At 41.4% G+C, this 21,749-nt stretch overlaps 1 protein-coding gene across 3 annotated transcripts in view; it reads right to left on the bottom strand.

The window, feature by feature from the left end:
- The window catches only part of LOC144511874 (TBC1 domain family member 22B-like), a 322,468-nt gene that overhangs the window by 20,743 nt on the left and 279,976 nt on the right, over positions 1–21,749 (bottom strand). The window lies entirely within an intron of this gene.

Genomic DNA, 21,749 nt, shown 5'->3' with positions numbered 1-21,749 from the left:
AGAACTTACAATTTTCATAGAATCCTTACGGTGCAGAAGAGGCCATTTGGTCCATTGAGTATGCACCAACTCTCTGACAGAGTAACTTTAAGAAGTCAGTCACAGACATCAAGTTTCTACAAACATGCAAGAAAGCAGAATTAGTATTCTGTAACTTGATTTCTGTGTCTCTGCGCACTGTTTGAGAGCACATTTCCGCTCCACCTGACGAAGGAGCAGCGCTCCGAAAGCTTATGGTATTTGCTACCAAATAAACCTGTTGGACTTTAACCTGGTGTTGTGAAGACTTCTTACTGTGTTCACCCCAGTCCAACGCCGGCATCTCCACATCAAGAGTAACTTTATCCAGGCCCCCTCCGCATAACCCCACGCATTTCCTGTGGCTAATCCCTTTAACCTACACATCTTAGAACATAGAACATTACAGCGCAGTACAGGCCCTTCGGCCCTCGATGTTGCGCCGACCAGTGGAACCAATCTAAAGCCCCTCTAATCTACACTATTCCAATATCATCCATATGTTTATCCAATAACCATTTGAATGCTCTTAATGTTGACGAGTCCACTACTGCTGCAGGCGGGGCATTCCACGTCCTTACTACTCTCTGAGTAAAGAACCTACCTCTAACATCTGTCCTATATCTCTCACCCCTCAATTTAAAGCTATGTCCCCTAGTGCTAGCCATCACCATCCGAGGAAAAAGGCTCTCACTATCCACCCTATCTAATCCTCTGATCATCTTGTATGCCTCTATTAAGTCACCTCTTAACCTTCTTCTCTCTAACGAAAACAACCTCAAGCCCCTCAGCCTTTCCTCATACAATTTTCCCACCATACCAGGCAACATCCTGGTAAATCTCCTCTGCACCCTTTCCAGCACTTCCACATCTTTCCTATAATGCGGCGACCAGAACTCTACGCAATACTCCAAATGCGGCCGCACCAGAGTTTTGTACAGTTGCAGCATGACCTCCTGGCTCCGAAACTCAATCCGTCTACCAATAAAAGCTAACACACCTTACGCCTTCTTAACAACCCTATCAACCTGGGTGCCACCTTTCAGGGATCTATGCACATGGACACCCAGATCCCTCTGTTCATCCACACTACCAAGTATCTTACCATTAGCCCGGTACTCTGTATTCCTGTTACTCCTTCCAAAGTGAATCACCTCACACTTTTCCGCATTAAACTCCATTTGCCACCTCTCAGCCCAGCTCTGCAGCTTATCTACGTCCCTCTGTAACCTGCCACTTCCCTCCGCACTGTCTACAACTCCACCGACTTTAGTGTCATCCGCAAATTTACTAATCCATCCTTTCACGCCCTCATCCAAGTCATTAATAAAAATGACAAACTGCAGTGGCCCCAAAACAGATCCTTGCGGTACACCACTAGTAACTGTGACACTGAGGGGCAATTTAGCATGGCCAATCCACCTAACCTGCACATATTTGGAATGTGGGAGGAAACCGAAGCACCCAGAGGAAACCCACAAAGACACGGGGAGAATGTGCAAACTCCGCACAGACAGTGACCCAAGGCCAGAATCGAACCTGGGTCACTGGAGCTGTGAGTCAGCAGTGCTAACCACTGTACCGCCCAATTTTGGATCAGGGAAAAGTACAGTTCTATTATGCTGTTGAAATATTCACTATTAGAAGTTTGACTCAACACAACACCTACTGAGACCATTAATTACTCTGAAAACCTGGGAACTCGCACTGCTGCATGTACAGACAGATACAAACTGGAAACAGATGTGCATTGTAAAATTCTTCTAAAACAAGTAGTACAAAACCTGGTTTGTTCTTTCAACTGCAGGAAAATTGACTATTTGTACAAGTACAACTTAATTGTAAAACGGTTCTGTCCTAAATTTATCAATAGGTTGCTCAGAGGCGACAGTGAAATAGAATTCAGAATGAGTGAAAATCCACTTAGAATGGAAGGGTTGCAACAGCCAATTCACTTACCATGTAACTGAATGGATAATCACGCCTGTGGTAATTAAATTGATAGCTGCTCATGAGGAGAATTAGAGTGCTAATGTTCCATTACTTCATTCCATAAGGGGCTCTTAGAATACACCTCTCAGATCAATATAAACCAGTGGCTCAAACATAAAAACAATTTATTTTTGTGCATTAATTCCTGGAATTATCTTTATATTTGGACCTCCAATTCTCTATCTCTTTATTGAAAAATGCTGGTTCTTTAACAATGCTTAGCAGTTTTCACTATTGAGACATCACATCTGAACAAGATCGTATCCTTGTCTGACATTATATTTACATAACTGGCTCAAATCCTCCTGTATGCATAACATCAAAATCGGGTCTTGAGATGTGTGTTAGGACCCCATGGAAGTCTTGACACTCGTGCAGGAATTGGCTGGGAAGTTTAAACTGCTGATGGGCTTATTTTCACTGTTTGGATCCTCTGCAAATGTCTCTGATACTGAGTTCAATGTCACAGACTTGGGCCAGGGAACTGGGACTTGTCTGATGTGATGCTGGTTAATAGCTATTCTAGCTCGAAGATTAGCCAACAGAACTGAACAGGACACCATAACCCACCTCCCCTCAACCTGGCCCAACTACCCTCCAACCCAGCCCTCTCTTTTCACCCATTTTCCTCTGCGCTTGTCAGTCTTCAGCAGCTATGTTGTGCTGACCCATTGATGCTGCAGTTGGCAGCAATAATGCAATACTATTCCTCTCCAACATCGTTTTCCCATAATTTTGGATTTTAAGTGTTTATCCACTTTCCTGATCAAATCTGTCCTATCACTCCCTTAGGATGCATTCTAGTTCCTAATCACTTGCTACGTTAAGTTTTTCCTCACACTGCCATTGCTTTCTTGGCCAAGTACGTTAAATTGGTGCCCTCTAGTTCTTGACGTCTGTTAATTGGAACAATTTCTCACTATCTACATTGCCTACAGCCCTCATGATTTTGAGCATTTCTATCAAATCTCCTCTCAACCTTTTCTTCTCCAAAGAAAAGGACTCTAGTTTCTCTAATCTATCCATGCAACTGTAGCCCCTCATCTCTGGAACTGTTGTTGTAAATCTTTACTACACCTTCTCTAAAGCCTTCATAAAGAAACTAAATTCTGAGGCTCTGAATTGGACCTGCGACTGGGGCTGAACCAGAGTTTTACAAAGATTCAACATAACTTTCCTGCTTTTGTGATATCTGCCTTTATTTCTTAAGCCTAGGATCCCATGTGACTTTAAACCACTTTCTCAACCTGCCCTGTCACCTTTAGCAATTTGGGAGCATCTATTCCAGGTTTCTGTTGCTGCACCCTCTTTCGAATTGTGCCTTTCATTTATCTTTGCTGCTCCTCGTGCCAATATGTACCAATTCACACTTCTCTGCATTAAATTTGCCCATTCCGCCAGTCTATGTCATCATGAACTCCTTCACTATCCTCTTCATGGTTTAAAATATTTCCATGTTTTGCATTACCTGAAATTTTGAAATTGTGCTCTGTACAATCAAGCCTGAGTCATGAATATGTAACCAAGCAAAACAATGGTCCAGATGCCGGCCTCAGGGAAAATGGATTGTATACCGTCCTTTAGCCTGAAAAACAACTGGTCACCGCCACGTGTTATTTCCCATCACTCAACCAACTTCATTTCTATGCTTCTATGCTTAGGGGTGGCACGATGGCAGAGTGGTTGGCACTGCTACCTCAGTGCCAGGGGCACGGGTTCAATTCCGACCTCGGGTCACTGTCTGTGTGGACTTTGCACATTCTCCCCATGTCTGCGTGGGTTTCCTCTGGGTGCTCCGGTATCCTCTCACATTCCAAAGACGTGCGGGTTAGGTTGATTGATCATGCTAAATTGACCCTAGTGTCAGGGGATTAGCAGGGTAAATGTGTGAGGTTACGGGGATAGGGCCTGGGTGGGATTGTGGTCAGTGCAGACTTGATGGGCCAAATGGCCTCCTTCTGCACTATCGGGATTTTATGATTCTACCACTTTTCCTTTTACTCCATGGTTTAGCTATGCATTGACGCAATCAGCTGAGCTCCCAAAAGAGCTTGATAAATTCTTTACATTTGACCTTTGTGGCACTTCCTCTAATTTACTTTAACCTTCAGTTTCCTTGGATAATAGGTTGATATAGTGCTGTTTGTATGGTTATATCTAATTAACTGTAAGAAATAAAATATGCTACTAAGGGGTGATAGGTGTTGGCATGGTTAGGCAGGAAAAATTCAACAACTTTGCTACATTTATATTGAATGAATTTTCTCCAGCGCTTTCAACAAAGGCAGCTGTATTATACTATAATACTGCTGTCAAGTGAAGCTAAAACAAAAATATACTTCAATTCTTAAATCTTTGGCAGACAAATTAAAGCAGAAATCTTTGTGAAGCTCCTTGTTAATTTGAATTAGTCATGAGTGCTGAGCCTTTTTGCCCTTCAGTGAGAATATTCTTAACAACTCGGGATATAAAAGTAACATTTTTCCAGAAAGTGACAACTGCACACAGCAAACATCTGAAGTACCAAAGCTAAACACTGCAGATGCAGGACATCTGGAATCAACAACAGAAAATGCTGGAAGTATTCAGCAAGTCAAGCAGTATCAAGTTGATGTATTTTATCGGAACGGCAAAAGGTTAGACATATCTGATTTTAAATAAGTAGAGGGGCCCGGAAAAGTGAGAAAGGAGGAAAGGACAAAAGGGGAAGATCTGGGAAAGGGTGGAAGGCAGGAGAGATTAAATGGCAAAAGGGATGAAAGTGCAAGACAAGGCAAAGGAAAGAAACAGACATGGGTTTAGAGGTATAAACGGAAATAGCAGAATCACTACCAACAGTTGCTGTCTGAAAATATGGGATGGAGATGCCAGCGTTGGACTGGGGTGAACACAGTAAGAGTTTTAACAACTAACAACTAATGGTGTTTGCTACCAAATAAACCTGTTGGACTTTAACCTGGTGTTGTTAAAACTCTTACTGTGAAAATATGGGAGCAGTGGTTATGATCTGAATTTGGTGAACTCATTGTCGAGTCAGGAAGGCTGTAAAGACCCTAATTGAAGGGGTGCTGTTCATCTAGTTCCTGTGAGGCTTCACGAGAACAGTGTAGGAAGCAGGTGGAAGTAGTCAGGGTGGGAGTAGGGTGGAGAATTAAAATGACAGGCTCAGGATCATACTTGTAGGCCAAATGGGGATGTTCCACAAAGCAAGTACTCAAGAGCAAGAAATTGGGACTAGCGCATCTTTAGTGGTGGTTATTGTCGGTGCAGACTCTATGGACCAAAGGGCCTTTTCTGCACTGTATGGCTCAATTTGGTTTGGTCTCCCTAATATAGAGGAAGCCACATTGCGAGCACTGGGTATAGTTCAAGCAGGCAAAGTGGTTAGGCACAGTGGTTAGCGCTGCTGCTTCACAGTGCTAGGGTCTCAGGCTCAATTCTGGCCTCGGGTCACTGTTTGTGTGGAGTTTGCACATTGTCCCTGTTTCTGCGTGGCTTTCCTCTGGGTGCTCCAATTTCCTCCCACATTCCAAAGATGTGCAGGTTAGGTTGATTGGCCTTGCTAAATTGACCCTAGTGTCAGGGGCATTAGCAGAGTAAATGCGTGGGGTTGCGGGAATAGGACCTGGGTGGGATTGTGGTCAGTACAGACTTGATGGGCTGAATGGCCTCCTTCTGTACTGTAGGGATTCTATGATTCTAAGGCAGCTCACTACCACCATCGTAAGGCCAATTGGGGATAGACAATTAATGACAAGTAAATAGTCTCACAACACCAAGTTAAAGTCCAACAGGTTTATTTGGTGGCACGAGCTTTCGGAGCGTTGCCCCTTCATCAGGTGAGTGAAGACTTCAGTTCACAAACAGGGCATATATAAACACAAACTCAATTATAAGATAATGGTTGGAATGCGAGTCTTAACAGGTTATCAAGTCTTTACAGATGCAGACAATGTGAGTGGAGAGAGGGTTAAGCACAGGTTAGAGAGGTGTGTATTGTCTCCAGCCAGACAGTTAGTGAGATTTTGGAAGCCCAGGCAAGTTGTGGGGGTTACAAATAGTGTGACATGAACCCAAGATCCCGTTTGAGGCTGTGTGCGGAACCTGGCTATCAGTTTCTGCTCAGCGATTCTGCGTTGTCACGTGTCGTGAAGGCCGCCTTGGAGAACACATACCTGAGGATCAGAGGCTGAATGCCCTTGACTGCTGAAGTGTTCTCCGATAGGAAGGGAACATTCCTGCCTGGTGATTGTTGAGCGGTGTCCATTCATCCGTTGTCGTAGCATCTGCATGGTCTCCCCAATGTACCATGCCTCGGGACATCCTTTCCTGCAGCGTATCACGTAGACAATGTTGGCCGAGTCACAAGAGTATGTACCGTGTACCTGGTGGATGGTGTTCTCACGTGAGATGATGGCATCCGTGTCGATGATCCGACACGTCTTGCAGAGGTTGATGTGGCAGGATTGTATGGTGTCGTGCTCACTGTTCTCCTGGGTAGTTTGCTGTGTACAATGGTCTGTTTGAGGTTGCATGCTTGTTTGAAGGCAAGTAGTGGAGGTGTGGGGATGGCCTTGGCGAGATATTCGTCTTTATCGATGACATGCTGAAGGCTCCGGAGAAGATGTCATATCTTCTCTGCTCCGGGGAAGTACTGGATGATGAAGGATACTCTGTCCGCTGTGTCCCGTGTTTGTCTTCTGAGGAGGTCTGTGCGGTTTGTCACTGTGGCACGTCGGAACTGTCGATCGATGAGTTGAGCACCATATCCTGTTCTTATGAGGGCGTCTTTCAGCCTCTGTAGGTGTCTGTTGCGATCTTCCTCATCTGAACAGATCCTGTGTATACGGAGGGCTTGTCCGTAGGGGATGGCTTCTTTAATATGTTTAGGGTGGAAGCTGGAGAAGTGGAGCATCGTGAGGTTATCCATGGGCTTGCGGTACAGTGAAGTGCTGAGGTGACCGTCCTTAATGGAGATGCGTGTGTCCAAAAATGCAACTGATTCTGGAGAGTAGTTCATGGTGAGCCTGATGGTGGGATGGAACTTGTTGATGTCATCATGTAGTTGTTTCAGTGATTGTTCACCATGAATCCAAAGGAAGAAAATGTCATCAATGTATCTAGTGTATAGCAACTACATGATGACATCAACAAGTTCCATCCCACCATCAGACTCACCATGGACTACTTTCCAGAATTGGTTGCATTCTTGGACACATACATCTCCATCAAGGACAATCACCTCAGCACTTCACTGTACCGCCAGCCCACGGATAATTCACTATGCTCCACTTCTCCAGCTTCCACCCAAACACATTAAAGAAGCCATCCCCTACGGCCAAACCCTCCGTACATAGGATCTGCTCAGATGAGGAGGATCGCTACAGACGCTGAAAGACGCCCTGGTAAGAATAGGATATAGCGCTCAACTCATCGATCAACAGTTCCGACGTGCCACAGTGAAAAACCGCACAGACCTCCTCAGAAGACAAACACAGGGCACGGTGGACAGAGTACTCTTTGTCGTCCAGTACTTCCCCGGAGCAGAGAAGCTACGACATCTTCTCCGGAGCCTTCAGCATATCATCGATGAAGACAAATATCTCGCCCAGGCCATCCCCACACTTCCACTACTTGCCTTCAAACAACCACACAACCTCAAACAGACCATTGTACGCAGCAAACTACCCAGCCTTCAGGAGAACAGTGACCATGACACCACACAACCCTGCCATAGCAACTTCTGCAAGACGTGCCGGATCATCGACACTGATGCCTTCATCTCACATGAGAACACATCCACCAGGTACACGGTACATACTCGGCCAACATTGTCTACGTGATACGCTGCAGGAAAGGATGTCCCGAGGCGTGGTACATTGGCGAGACCATGCAGACGCTACGACAACGGATGAATGGACACTGCTCAACAATCACCAGGCAGGAGTGTTCCCTTCCTGTCGGGAAACACTTCAGCAGTCAAGGGCATTCAGCCTCTATCTTCGGGTAAGTGTTCTCTCAGGCGATCTTCACGACAACGCAGAATCGCTGAGCAGAAACTGATAGCCACGTTCTGCACACGAGGACGGCCTCAACCGGGATCTTGGGGTCATGTCACACTATCTGTAACGCCCACGACTTGCCTGGGTTTGCAAAATCTCACTAACTGTCCTGGCTGGAGACAATTCACACCTCTTTAACCTGTGCTTAACTCTCTCTCTACTCACATTGTCTGCATCTGTAAAGACTTGATTACCTGTTAAGACTCGCATTCCAACCATTATCTTGTAATTGAGTTTGTGTCTATATATGCCCTCTTTGTGAACTGAAGTCTTCACTCACCTGATGAAGGGGCAATGCTCTGAAAGCTCGTACTACCAAATAAACCTGTTGGACTTTAACTTGGTGTTGTGAGACTACTTACTGTGCCTACCCAGTCCAACTCCGGCAACTCCACACTGAAACTTTCAAGTGCTATGACAGGAGAGTATGGATGAGAACTTTCAGTTATAAAACAAGGCTTGATATGTTGGTTAATGAAAGATACGAGGAAATCCAATCTTTGATTTTAGACAATTCTAAAGAGTTTTGAAAGGATGAATTAGGAAAGACCATTTCCTCAGATTGGAGAGTCATTGATAATGAGGCATCAGTGAAATATTGAGAGCGCAAGGAGCGAGCTTTATACAGTGTTGTTAGGGTGTTGACACAGAAAATTGTTGAGGCAGCAGTTATTGAATATTTTAAAAGAAGATTGGAAGCAGAAGATGAAACAGGGCAAGAGGGATAGAGGAGGGCAGCATCATTCATTTTGAATTTCTTTAGCAAAGAACTAGCACAGAAATGGTTAGCTATATGCCCACATGGTTTTGGGCAGACAAAAGGTCTTCTAGAGTCAGAATGGTTTTACCTAATATTGTAAAAACGACCACTGTTTAGTACCAGTTCATTTTCAAAATAACTTTTATTCAAAAGCACTTCAAGTTTCTTACAAAAAGATTAATGTTCTCTGAACTCCACTTGAAAAAGTGACTTTGTAAATGCTTTCGATTCAATGGGAGTATCTGCAGTACGCACAAAGTGACTGGTGTCATTGATAATGGGGCATCTGTAAAATATTGAGAGAGCAAGGAGCGAGCAGTATTTTTTATACTGCAGTTCTGACATTGGAACAGTGGTGTAATACCAACTTCCCAAGCTATTTTTGCTTGTTCATTTTCAATCCTGTTCCCATCAGATGCCAGGCATGGAACTTGAGAAATCTGGTAGCAACTCAAAACAACCCAGCAGAAAATGATTTTTGCACTGCTGACAGAACAAGGGAATCTGCAGTTTTATATTTCCTAGTTCAGCCAATGACAGGAGAATAATGTGCCGGCCATCATTTCACTTTTATTGCATAAAGGCAGCTCTACTGATCAAAACAAACTGGAAGCACAAAAGAACTGCATCAATAACAATCTATCCAGAGCAGTGTGAAAGAATGGTTAGCAACCAATATAGTAAGTGGTGACAAAAACAGCAATGAAAAATTGTCACCAATGAAAAACAGTGGAAGAATAGAAGCATTCACAACATATGATGTACCTACACCACGTGGGCGGCAGCAGTCAACCAGCTCACCACCAACTTCTCAAGAGCAGTTAGAGATGGCAATGAATGCTGGTCAAGCCAGTATTAAAAAAAAAACTTGCATTTATAGAGTTTCATTAACATAATAAAACATCGCACGTCTTTTTAGGGGAGCATTGTGGAACAGAATTCAACATTCAGCCACATGGGAGATATTAAGCCAGATGACCAAAGGTTTAGTTGAAGACGGAGGATTTAAAAAGTGTCTTAAAGAAGGAAAACGAGGCAGAAGGATGTAGAAAGGGAATTCCAGAGATTTAAGGCTCAGGCAACTGAAGGCATGGCCACCAATGGTGGGAGCAATTAGAATTGGAAATGCTCAAGTGTTCTAAATTGGATGAGCAAACTTAACTCAGAGGATTTTAGGGTTGCAAGGGATCAAAGAGATAGGAGAGATGAGACCATGGAGGGATTTGAAAACAAGGTTTCAAAATCAAGACTGCTTGGCGGTGAGGCAATGTAGGTCAGCAAGTACAGGGGCGATAAATTAACAGGACTTGGTGTTAATTGGGAAACTAGCAGCAGCGTTTTGAAAGTGCATAGGAGGCAAGACCATGGGAATATAAGCCAGGAGATTGTTGGAATAATCAACAAAGGCAAGGAAGAGAGTTTTAGCAGATGAGCTGAGACAAGTGCATAATCAGGCACTTTTACAGGGGCAGAAATAAGTAATCATACTGGCACTGATGCGTGGTAAGAAAATTCAATTTGGTGTCAAGTACAACACCAAGGTTGCAAACAGCTTAATTCAGCCTCATTCATTTGCTCGGAAGAGGAATAAAGTTTGTGGTAGGGGCTGCAGACAATTGCTTCTGTCTTCCCAATATTTAATTGAAGGAAACGTCTGCTCGTTCAATATTGGATATCGGGCAGGCTGTGAAAGTTTAGAGCCAGATATGGGGTGAAGAGAGAAGTTTATACATAAACTTCAAATTCATTCATGCTAGTGTTAATTTACTTTTCTTTAACAACAGGACATTTTGATGATCTCCATGATTCCAGTCTATTTTGCTTAAAGCTCAGGATGATATACAGCAAACTTATTAGTCTAGATTTCGTGGTCAATGGCAAAGCAAATGCAGTGCCACTGGCCTCAGAGAGAGAGTTGCCCCGAAGATCTAGCAATCTCCGCAGCACTGATTTTCCCACTCCTAAGGCCAATTTGAATTTTTCGCGAAGTCCGGGGGATCTCCAGGCATTCAGCAATAGTTATCTGATTTCCAATCAGTATAATGAATTGATTCTTCCACTTTTATTTCAAACTTTGGAGGGCAAGCTAAATGATTGAAACATAATCATGGGACTAAGGTAGAAGCTGAAATTTCATCAACTTCAAAAACATTTTTCAAACGAGGATTTTTCATCATGGAGAAATCTGACATTTCACAAATGGTAAAATTAGTTTTTCAGGGGCAGTGAGGTTGTTTATCTTTAATTATGAGCTTAGCGTGTTGTTAAAACCAAGTTACGCCTCATTCAAAAAGATGTGTTTTTTCTAGGGTGTTTATAATGAGATGAGTGTGTAAAAGGGCAAGTTTTCATCAATTCAATGATTTCTAATTGATGACAGTCTGGGCCAACACACATTCTATAAGTGAATGTAGAATCACTCAGAGTCATAGAGGTTTACAGCATGGAAACAGGCCCTTCGGCCCAACTTGTCCATGATGCCCTTTTTTTTAAACCCTAAAACTAGTCCTAATTGCCCGCGTTTGGCCCATGTAACTGTCTAAATGCTTTTTAAAAGGCAAAATTGTACCCGCCTCTACTACTTACCCATGTAACTGTCTAAATGCTTTTTAAATGGCAAAATTGTACCCGCCTCTGCTACTACCTCTGGCAGCTTGTTCCAGACACCAACCACCGTGTGAAAAAATTGGCCCTCGGGACACTTTTATATGTCTCCCCTCTCACCTTAAACCTATGCCCTCTAGTTTTAGACTCCCCTACCTTTGGGAAAAGATATTGACTATCTAGCTGATCTATGCCTCTCATTATGTTATTGACCTCTATAAGATAACCCCTTAGCCTTCTACGCTCCAGAGAAAAAAGTCCCAGTCTATCCAGCCTCTCCTTTTAACTCAAACCATCAAGTCCTGGTAGCATCCTGTAAATCTTTTCTGCACTCTTTCTAGTTTAATAATAGCCTTTCTATAATAGGGTGACCAGAACTGTACACAGTATTCCAAGTGTGGCCTTACCAATGTCTTGTACAACTTCAACAAGACATCCCAACTCCTGTATTCAATGTTCTGTCTAATGAAACCAAGCATGCTGAATGCCTTCTTCACCACTCTGTCCACCTGTGACTCTACTTTCAAGGAGCTATGAACATGTACCCCTCGATCTCTTTGTTCTGTAACTCTCCCCAACGCCCTACCATTAACTGAGGAAGTCCCGCCCTGGTTCAATCTACCACAATGCATCACTTTGCATTTATCTAAATTAAACTCCATCTGCCATTCGTCAGCCCACAGCCCAATTGATCAAGATCCCGTTGCAATCCGAGATAACCTTCTTCACTGTCCACTATGTCACCAATCTTGGTGACATTTGCAAACTTACTAACCATGCCTCCTATATTCTCATCCAAATCGTTAATATAAATGACAAATAACAGTGGGCCCAGCACTGATCCCTGTGGCACACCGCTGGTCACAGGCCTCCAGTTTGAAAAACAACCCTCTACAACCACCCTCTGGCTTCTGTCAATAAGTCAATTTTGTATCCATTTAGATACCTCACCCTGGATCCCGTGAGATTTAACCTTATGCAACAACCTACCTTGCAGTACATTGTCAGAGGCCTTGCTGAAGTCCATGTAGACAACATCAACTGCACTGCCCTCATCTACCTTCTTGGTTACCCCTTCAAAAAACTCAGTCAAATTTGAGAGACATGATTTTCCACTCCCAAAGCCATGCTGACTGTCCCTATCAGTCCTTGCATCTCTAAATGCCTGTAGATCCTGTCTCTCAAAATTCCTTCCAACAACTTATCCATCACAGATGTGAGGCTCACTGATTCTGTAGTTCCCAGGCTTTTCCCTGCAGCCCTTTTTAAACAAAGGCAGAACATTTGCCACCCTCCAATCTTCAGGCACCTCATCTGTGACTATCGATGATTCAAATATCTCTGCTGGGGGATCTGCAATTTTCTCCCTAGCCTCCCATAATGTCCTGGAATACACTTCATCAGGTAGATTTATCTACCTTGATGCACTTTAAGACTTCCAGCACCTCCTTCTCTGTAGTATGTACACTCCTCAAGACATCACTATTTATTTTCCCAAGTTCCCTAACGTCCATGCTTTTCTCAGCAGTAAATACTGCTGAGAAATATTCATTTAGAATGCCATGCATCTCTTGTGGATCCGCACAATAATGACCTTGTTGATCCTTAAGAGGCCCTACTCTCTCCCTAGTTACTCTTTTGGCCTTTATGTATTTGTAGAAGCTCTTTGGATTTTCCTTTGCCTTATCTGCCAAAACAATCTCGTGTCCCCTTTTCGCCCTCCTGATTTCTCTCTTAACTCTACTCCTACAGCCCCTATACTCTTCACGGGATTTACTTGATCCCAGCTGCCTATGCATGTCATGTGCCTCCTTCTTCTTCCTGACCAGGGCCTCACAATCCCGAGTCATCCTACTTCTACCAGCCTTGCCCTTCACTCTAAGAGGAATGTGCTTATCCTGAACCCTGATTAACACACTTTTGAAAGCCTCCCACTTACTAGACTTCCCTTTGCCTTCCCACAGACTCCCCCAATTAACTTTTAACACACATTTTAACTTTTAACACTCAGCAGCTTTTCTGGATTTCTGTATTTAACTGCACGTGTGGACCATATAAACTGGTGTCAGTTTCAAGGAATAATAGGGGTGAATACTTGCAGTTTCACTGCCAGTACTACTGCAAAATGTAGGCCAATAATTCTGCTTGTTTGCTGTACAGCTCTGATTTGAACGGTTCAAGATGGATTCCTAAACATTAACAGTGATTTACTAAGTGGAAGTAAGAATTTTAAACGTTTACTTTGTTACATCAATGTTCTTTTAACGAAATGCAAACAAAACCAAGTGAGTTTTTTTGGAAAAGTTAACAGATTTATACCTCAATAGAAATAAGCTTGTTCCTGATCAGGTTACATGAATACAAAGAGTAGGTCATTGATTTAAGGCTGGAGGCTTTCAAAGACTGTTCAGAGTCAATGCTAACAGTAATGCTAAACACTGTGAAATCTCAGTATTATTGAACTGCTGATATATCAACTAGACTACTATTACTATATACACATTCAAACATCAGGCCAAGAAGACTGAATTATCCATAGTTCTTGGATAGCTTTTAATTAAGAAACCTGAAAATACAGGTCAGCAAACAATCATCCACAAAAGCATGGATGTGTGCATGAGTACAGTTCCTGCAAGTTAATATAAGACCATAAGATATAGGAGCAGAATTAGGCCATTCGGCCCATCGAGTCTGCTCCACCATTCAATCATAGTTATACAATGAACATAGGACAACAAAGTGAAGTTCCAATAGCCTTCAGAACATGACAACCCCAAGATGTGATATATTGTTTAAATTCAGGAATTTATTAAGGTCGAGGTTGAAAGAAGTCAAACAGAAAGAAAGCACATACAACCTGCATCGATACAGCATCTTTCACATTCTCAGGGCATCCCAAAGTGCTCCTCAGCCAAAAACTAACCTATGAATTATAGTCACTGTTGCTTTGTGGGTCTCACAGATAACAAAGGAGGTGGCTGAGCCATCAATCTGTTTTGTTGGTATTCGTTGAGTGATAAATGTTGACCAAGACATCTGGAGAAGTCTGTGTTCTCAACCATAAAAAAATTTCAGACTTTTATGTCCACCTGAACAGACAACTGGGGCCTTGATGTCTCACAGCTGAAACTTTTAACATCTCCAGCAACGCAACTTTCCCTCAACTATAATGAAAGTTCAGTCTAGATTATGTGCTCAAGTTCTTGTACAAATCATGAATAAACCACCTTCCAATTCAGAAGTTGGAAATATCACACTGAACGATCATTAAGAAGCCACCTGGATTATTGGGACAAAGAGGATTGATTTGTAAGATATATGGAAAAACATCTTGATTCAGCGCGTAAAATTTGTTTTCGCTCTTTCCAAAAATTTATTATTGGATATTAACATTTGTTGCATTAATGCAACAAATGAAACAACTTTAAGGATCAGAAGGTGAATACTAAGGCTGAAAGGTTACCCAAGGAGCAAGTTTACTTTTGATCAAACAACAACAGCACGAGTGAACCCATGTCTCTGCTGTTTTTCAAAGAAAATGACAAGGAGTCACTCACATAGAAAGAGTAATTGTGACATTAATGTTAGCTCAAGATGGTTGGACATTTGGAAGTCATGAAAAATATAGAAGAAAGAATGAAAGTGTAGTCTGCATCAATTATCATCGTAGCATTGGACTTCTATAATGATAGCAAGGCTGCAATATTTCAAAACCAAAAAACTTTTGACACTGGTTAGAATCAGGTAATTCTTCAAAAAAATTGAGAAAATTATACGTGACATTGAACCTTCGCATACAGTATTTGTATTTTACAATGATCAGCTTTTTCGATATTAGAAATCAGGAAAACATAATTCATAACACATTATAATGCCAAATATATATTTAAATGAAAAATAGCTGAGAATTAATGACGTTCAAATTGTATAAATATATGAAATTTGAAGAATGTGTAAACTAATCAAATAAATAGCAAGGATGGCCCAATATCAATATTGTATTGACGAGTCTACCATACCAGCTTACTCAAGAAGAACATTTATTGATGTTCTGATAATGGAATATGGCTTTTCCACTGTGCAATTCAACAAAGCATAACTTATATCATGGATGATTCATTGGCTACATAGGAACAGGGATAGGCCATTCAGCCCCTCAAACATGTTCCACAGATTATGGCTGATCTATATCTAACTTCCTACCTTCATTTGTAAATATTAATAACCTTGCTTAAACAAAAAAACTATCAATCTCGGCTTGGGATTTTCAATTGACCTAGTTTCAACAGCTTTTTGGGGGAAAGCTCACCACTCTTTCCAGTGCTTTATACAAATAGTTATTTCAGGCCAATTATTGGACTAATTTCTACTTCACCTTAAATTCAAGCAAATTAAGAAAACTGATGCGTGCCATGGGTTTTCAGACTATCCTTTCATCTTGGCAACCTGGGTTTGAACCTGGGGGAATGAATGGCCTTTTTTTTCTCAATTTCTGTATGTGAAATGAGATTGAACATTCTTAGCTCAGTTCCTAGTGAAAGCAGTAACTTACCATTCATTTGTCTGATGTGCTGCTCTAAAGATTACATCTATCTAAAAATGGCTTTATGAAACTTAACAAAAAGTAATAAAAAGGCCAAATTACTTCAGGACCTTAATGTCAGTCATGAAAACTCAAGTGCTTATGCAGAGTAGGGCATAATTGAATCGGGATAATTTAAGACGAGCTCAGACTTGGAATTAGTGATCTGAAAGATAGCAAAAAAATTAAATCAAAATCCAAAATGAATAGTGCGCACACGCATTCTGCCTGAGAACACGGGTGCAGTTTGCTACTGCATAAAATACAGTGATCTATGAATTTGTCTTAAATGATAGCGCAAAATTGACGATAGAAAATTTTGCACACGGTCTGATTTAGCTCCCAGTGGTCATTTCCTGAAAAGATAATTGGGTCCTGATATTTTAAAAAAAAGGCACTTCAATAGCAGCTCTAAATCTAGTAATTGTTAGTGCCCACAAGTCTGAAAGACGCGTTGGTTAGGTGCATTGGCCATGCTAAATTCTCCCTCAGTGTACCTGAAAAGACACTAGAGTGTGGCGGCTAGGGGTCATTGCAGTGTTAATGTAGGCCTATTTGTGACACTAATAAATAAGCTTTAAACTTTAACTTTAAACTTTAAAGATAAGCTTTAAACTCTATCCTCCAACACCTGTGATGCTCTGACAATGTTACATACTATATTTGTGAGGTGCTATTATCCATCTCATTATGCTTAACGTTTCACTTGTTCTTGTTTCACGAGCTTGCTTCTAATATTCTTTTTTATTCCTTATTCTCCCTCGACATTTTAGCTTTGGCTGGAAGGTTACCACCGTTAGTGCTGGCGGGAGATTCCCATCCTGCTGCAGTGAATGGAGATTTGGCTGGGTGCCAAATTCGCCAACCTCACTGCAGTAGGAGCGTGGCGTGAACGGCCAGTAAGATCGCGCCCATAACGTTTCCTACTTTTTTTTTGCTTTTTATTCTAACTTTAAAAACTTTCACTGATCTTCCTCGTTTTGCCCTCCTGCCCATTTTGTAGGTGAAAGCAACATTCTCTTTTTAATACATAACCGCGGCTTTTTAAATTACTGAACACCTGGTTCAAACACTAGGGGCTGGACTCTCCAACCTCACCTGCAGCTGGGATTCTCCGGTCCCGCTGCAGTGAATGGAGATTTGGCCGAGTGCTAAATTCTCTGTTCTCGCTGGCAGCGGTAGCCAGGCATGAACGGCCTAGAAATTGCGTCAATGAAGCACACAGATTGTCGACACCGCCATAGTTGCATCATATTTCATCAGTGGTGCAAGGCCAAAGCAGCAAAGTTACATGGTGCTTTGAGAAAGGCACAACAAAGTTAAGCTATTTAGTTCCATATGTGACCTACATGAAAGCATTTTCATTTTTGTATTTCTTCATAGGATATAGGCATCACCACTACTCATCCTTAATTATCCTCAAGGAGGAGGGTGTGAGCTTAATTCCTTTAGCACTGCAGTCCATGTGGTGAAAGAACTTCCACAGTGCTGTTGGATTTTTGCAGGATTTTGGCTTGTGACGATGAAGGAGTGGCAATGTATTTCCAAGTCAAGATGGTGTGTGATTTAGAGAAGAACTTGGATGTGAAGGTGTTCCTACGAGCGTGTCGTCCTTATCCTTCTAGGTGGTGGTGGTCCTATGTTTGGGAGGTGCCACTGAGAAAGCCTTGTTGTGTTGTTGGAGCGCATCTTTTAGATGGTGTACACTCTAGCTACGTTGTGGTGGCAAAGGGAATTAATGTTTAAGGTGGTGGGTGGGGTGCTTTGTTCTGGTTGGTGTTGCGTTCTTGAATATTGTTAGAACTGCATTCACCCAGACAAGTGGAGAGTATCCAATCGCATTCTTTACTTGTGTCTTATAGAGTCATTGAGTGGTTACAGCACAGTAGGAGGTCATTGGGCCCATCCTGTCTGTACCATAAGGATAACTGACCCAGTACCGCTTCACCTCTTTCCTGTAGCTCTGCAAATATTTCCTAGATAGGTGGAAAGGCTTTGCGGGGTCAAGTGAATCACACACTGTAGAATTCCCAGCCTCTGACCTGCTGTTGTAATCAGTGTTTATATATCTGGTCCAGTTTCTAGTCAATGGCGATCCTACAAGATGTTGGTGAAAGGTTTAAGCAATGGTAATCCCAAGGGGAAGGGGTTTGCTTCTCTGTTCGTGGAGTTAGCCATTTCCTGGCACGTGTGGCATGAATGTTACATATCACTTATCAGTCTAAGCCTGAATGTTGTCCCCGATTTTGCAGCATGCACGCACAGACTGCTTTCTTATCGGAGGAGTTGGAAGTTGGACTGATGAACACTGTGCAGTCATCAGCAAATGTCTCCAGATAATAGTGCATGAGTTGCCACAGGTCCATGGAAAAATCTAGGCCCACATTCCCTACTTTACAATTTAATTAAACAGTGCAACGTTAAAATCTATTAGGTTTGTTTCTTAAATAAAGATCCATCATCACAAAATAAGTAGTGTGTTGGGATCCGGTTTGCATACATTGATAGCACTGAGTTTCTATTCTAACTCTAACATAGTTATTGGCGACTGAGAGAAAAGCAATTGTCAATATTCTATCTTTTATTGACTGTATTTATAGTTTTACCCATACCCGTTTGGTATTTAAATACAATGAAATAAGAATCGAATAAATAAATCATATCTGATTTTTAGATGCTAGATTTAAGTTCAGAGCTGCAGGATACTTTCAGCATATTCTAGAACTAACAAAAACACTGCAGGATAGCAGAGGCTTACAGTGCTCGAATTATTCCTTCCACAGAAAACCTCTGCATCTGCAGTTTCTCAGGTATGTTTTTTTGCGTGATGTGCACAGCTGAATCCAAAATGCCTTCACTGCAGCCATGAAATCAGCTCTGACTGGAAATGGCAGGATTATATTTATATTTTGGTAACTGGTCTAAAAGCCCAAACAACAGAATTAATAATCTGAATATATCTTGCCAGATTAAATACTGAGAGAGTTGAAGCACAAAGTGCACATCACAAATCCACAATCTATAGTTCAGAAAATACCATAATGGAGAGAATAAGAGGGGAATCTTTAACTCGGCAGCATAAACTAAGGTTGACTGCAATTAATTTTTCCATGGGAAAAACGTGGTGTGTGTGGGGGTACGAAGCCAGTGTAGGAAGTTTGTTATTCTCTGCTTTTAACAAGTAACCTTAGAAAGGATTGCATACATTCCAATCCAAACAGAGCAAGGGAAAAATCAAAGCAACTGTGGCAGAGGATCTCTGATGCCGCTGTTTTCCAAAGGCACAAATGAAAATTGTATATAATGTCCACTAATTGATTCCTTTAATGGTCTTCTCACCGAGTTACAAAGACAAAGCCACCTCAGACTCTTTTCGTCTTTTCCTTTCTATTCCACCAATCCAGATTTCTCAAAGGGTTTTCACGGAATGCAGCCAGCTCCACTGCACGCATAATCTTGTCAGCTGTTAGTTTTCTTCTGGGTTTTAAGACCAATACAGGTGTAATCAAATAAAATGAAGTGATTGAGTGGGACAGATTAGATACCATCCATGTTCACAGCACCATTCTACCCTGCCCACCATGAATGTTTACTCCTGCATTAATGCTTCACTGAAATGTGTTATCTGATCAAACCAAAACTGAAAACCTTAGGTACAGCAACCTTTCTTCTACTCGATTGATTTTTGTTTTACTCATTTGTAATTTATTTTTTCTGTGCAGCCATGCAAAATGACTTAATTGAGAAAGACAGCCAGTCTTATGGTTTTGGTTCAGTGGATTCAGTTTACGACCAGCAAAAGCATCCCTGATTCAAAGAAAGGGCTTTAACCAAACCAAGACTTTGGGTTCCAAACTTCGTGTTCAGTGAAGATTGCTTTGATTCCGAGAATCTGGTTCCACGGTGATAATGGAAATCCTCCTAGAAATGAATGCGCCAGAGATTGAGATTGAACTCTGCTTACTTGGCAGAATAAACTGCAATTCCTTTCATTTTGGTCAGAGACTAACAATGTCAATCTAACTCCTTTCCTTTCTCTATCTACGATCCGATAAGTATTTCCAGCATTTACTATTCTTTCAGATTTCCAGCATCTGCAATATTTGGAATTCTGCATTTTTATTTGATCTGTTTTCATTCATTGTAGTTTCATATTGCTCGAAATTTCAGAAACACACAGTAAATTGGGTTAATTTGCCCTCTAAACTGCTTACTAAATTTACTGGCACCAGTATCAACTAAACTAATAAGAACACAATTCCAGAGATAGGTTTACTTTATGCTAGCTCTGTTTTGGTACAACTGATTTACTTGGAACTTGGGATTGCATTTTGTAATGACTTCAATCTCCACAGTGTAATGTAACTAATGACAAATTTTGAGGATTGATATTTCTGATTCTTACTCAGGGAATGCTGATTCCCTATGCACAAAAGTCAGGAAAATGGGACGTAAAATCCTTTTACTAAATCAGTGTCTTTTACACGGCACTGGGATGTCCAGCGCTTGGTGTGTGCATGAGAAGGGCTAAACAAACTTGTGCATAAAGTACGAGCAAGCCTGTCACAGTTCCTCAAATGAGCCTTGAAGAAGTGATGTAACTCCGGAAGGTCTGGCCTCGAGGAATGGAACTTTGGAAGTATTTGTTTGATCTATTTGTAACCCCGGAAGGCATAACCCCAAGAGGTGAAACCCTGGAAGATTACAGATAGCTTATGACGGACTCCACTCCTTTTGCGTGGGAGTTGTTGTTATTGTGTTACGAAGTATTGTTATTGTGTTTATATTAGGTTATTATTTTCCAGGATTGAGACACAGCTGCAATCCCAACAAAAAAGTTCCACTGCTCCTTGGTCTGAATAGAAGCAGGAGCTTGGTTTCTGGGTGATTGTGCAAAGAAAAAAATCTAATTTGATGTAAACATATCGCTCTTTCAAGTTCTGAGTAACCCTAAACTTTTATTTTTAAAATTGCTCGTTGAAAAGTAGGCACCAAAGACAGTATAGGCGGAATCTTCCGGCTGTTCACGCCGGCATGATTTTCTGGTCCCGCTGCAGTGAATGGAGATTTGACTGAGCATCAAATTCTCCATCTTCACTGGCAGCGACGGCGGGTGTGAATGGCTGGTAAGATTGTGCCCTACGTCCAACATTCTGGCCCTTGAAGAACATGCAATCCAAAGAGAAATGTCATAATCAGCAACAGTTCCATGACAACATTTTAAAATTGAAATAAACCTTTTCATTTTAATTTAGCAATCAAGAAACCGTTCCTTTTATTGGTTTGCTGTTGTGACTAAATAATATAAGTATAACCATCATCACTTTTGTGAACCAATTGTTTGAACAACTTTTTAAATTACTCTTGGCAAATTGTTGCCTGTTAATATTCATTTTTAATAGGTCAAAGATTACAGCAAGTTAATATGTTTTAATTATACAAATACATTTTATAACATAATTAAGCAGAGTGTCCTTGGGTTTTAAAAGCGAGTATATATTGAAATAATTTTAGCCCAATAAATCACTATTAAATCTCATTTTTAATGTTGAAATTAATACAGTGAATGATGACTTTTTAGTGACTTATAATGAAAATTATAAAATTAATTTAAATTACTGCATGGATCATATATATAGTTTAATCTACTTACACATTAAAGGAACTCTGAACATTCGGATAGATTGTGCTAACTCAGGCAATCCATCAACTTACTGTAGTCTATATAACC

The sequence above is a fragment of the Mustelus asterias genome, chromosome 25 (genome assembly GCF_964213995.1).
Source record: "Mustelus asterias chromosome 25, sMusAst1.hap1.1, whole genome shotgun sequence".
NCBI lineage: Eukaryota > Metazoa > Chordata > Chondrichthyes > Carcharhiniformes > Triakidae > Mustelus > Mustelus asterias.
The sequence above is the reverse complement of the archived record's forward strand: the minus strand, read 5'-3'. Positions and strand labels throughout refer to the sequence as shown.